The sequence below is a fragment of the Orycteropus afer genome, unplaced genomic scaffold (assembly GCF_000298275.1).
Source record: "Orycteropus afer afer isolate SDZICR_OR568_19922 unplaced genomic scaffold, OryAfe1.0 scaffold00246, whole genome shotgun sequence".
Classification (NCBI taxonomy): Eukaryota; Metazoa; Chordata; class Mammalia; order Tubulidentata; family Orycteropodidae; genus Orycteropus; species Orycteropus afer.
The window spans coordinates 16,510-16,868 of NW_006921833.1; positions in this window are offsets into that span (position 1 = coordinate 16,510).

Consider the following 359-nt stretch of genomic DNA (forward strand, 5'->3'; position numbering starts at 1 on the left):
AGAAAGTAACTTTCCAGGCTTTTCTTCCCAGCCACCTCTGAGTGAACTTGAACCTCAAATCTTTTAGTCAGTAGCCGAACACATTGTTTGCACCACATAGGGACTGCTTTTCTTTGTTTGTTTTTACTATATTCACAAGTCTACCCAGATTTTAAACCAGAGAATAGAGATTCTATTCTTGATGGAAGAAGGGTAAAAGGCACTGTAAGAAGGTGTGCACTGGAAAATGTTGTTGCAACCATTTTAGGAAAATAACATCTACATGCAGCTCGTTGAGTAAATAATGGAACTCTGGCATTCCAACAGATTAATGTAACTCTCAAAGAAAAAAATCACATTTTTATTTCATTGAGTATGTC